Here is a 1,778-nt window from a genome sequence, read left to right as displayed (position 1 = left end):
CATCGCACATTTCAACAACTTTTTGAAAAAATGGAAGGCGCAAATAAACAATCTATGAAACAATTTTGGAAGAACTGTATCATGGACATTGTAGACAATATTAAAGTCCTCTTTTCTTATATACTGCGTGTTACAGTGACCCTGTCTAATGCTGTTTTGTTTAGTGTTTTGTTTTTTAGGAACACATCCTGAGCGTTAACAGGGGTGTTACTATAATTGGCAGGTAATTTGGTCAAAAGAAGATAAAACAAGTGAAAAATTTAATCATCAGCTAGTGCTGCATTGCAATGCCTTCTTTAGACATGAGTCATTGATTTACTGGCTACTTCCGGTGGTGGCATTCATACATATGCTCCTAGTAGGAAGGGGCATGCTTGCTGTCAGAAGTGGAAGCGATGTCACAATTCTTCTTGCCTTTGAACTTCCAATCTAAGAACAGATAGGGGAAAAGATAGGAACAACAGTGCCAACCCCCAACTCAGAGTGGTATTACAGTAGCAAATACTGTAGGTGTGTGACAACCTACATAAAAATCCAGGACTGACTGGAGGGCCGAGTAAAGTCAGAGAACCTCCTCCAGGTTCAGGTGGCAGTGGAGAAAAAGGCCAGAAACCGCCTTGGAGGTGTTAACCCAAAAAGGCCAATCATGCTACCAGGGTGAATGGATATCACAGATGGATCAGTGGTGCTCTAAACGAGAGGCTCAAAAACTTTAGGTGGAGTTCCCCTTATTTCAGAAGTAACTTCATAACAGGAACAAAAAAAGACTACAACTGGATGGTGAATTGGGACAAAGTTAGCAGTAATAAAAGCCAAGATCTGCACAGAATCTGAGAGATGGGAAGTGGAAAGATGAGGAATCAACTCCACTTAACAAGACAGTGCAGTAATTTCGGAGGGTACAAGGGATAGCTGAATTTAATTTCTCTTTTTTATTTGGTGCTTTCTGAATTTTTCTGTTTTTGTAGTAAGTATAAAATACACATTTTCTTATAAAGATTGGACTTCTCTGTATTGTTCAGGGAGTGAACATGCATTTTCACCCATTTACAATACAAATGAGTAATATAGACTTAAGCAGACGTATGTAGTGTAATTTAAACTTTGAATATTACTTTACCTCTGTGTGCCTACGTTGATAGCCAATTTCCTATTTCTCAGTGATAATATTTTCATAAAAACCTTCCCTCTACCTGTGGGACATTCACTCTTAGCATGTTCTCCTCTTTCTCACCTGGAGCAAAACACACTTTCACTTACAGTATGTGGTCTTTTCTCTACTTAAACATACCCTTCTAAAATATTTTTATTTTGCTGAAATATTAGGCTTTTCTATAGCAAGTTGCATTTTTACAACATCTCAAATCATCTGAATTCTTTACATTCTCTGTCTGGCTAACTGCATATTTTCTTGATATTACATGTTACTGTACTTACATTCTCCATCCATCCTATATTTTGCTATTTGTCAAATGACTGCATGCAGGTAGTGTTCAAGGCTGTTTAAGCTGTTATGAACTCTTTAAAACTTGATCTTGTGCTAATTATTGAGTCCTGGCAAAATCAGTTGCATTGTCTAATTTTGCATTTGGTGCAATACTTAGCAATTTGTTTCAAACTCTTGAATCAAAATTATGTAAAAACAGCTTGAAAATATAGAATTTTGATAAAATGTTTTTAATCAATACTTGATCATTTTTACAATTTAATGTAAGTATATACTTAAATGAAGTTGTAACAATAGATTAATAAAAGCATAATGAAAAGAACTTAAGGTA

Source organism: Erpetoichthys calabaricus, chromosome 4 (assembly GCF_900747795.2).
Source record: "Erpetoichthys calabaricus chromosome 4, fErpCal1.3, whole genome shotgun sequence".
Lineage (NCBI taxonomy): Eukaryota > Metazoa > Chordata > Cladistia > Polypteriformes > Polypteridae > Erpetoichthys > Erpetoichthys calabaricus.
Note: the sequence above shows the minus strand (reverse complement) of the source record.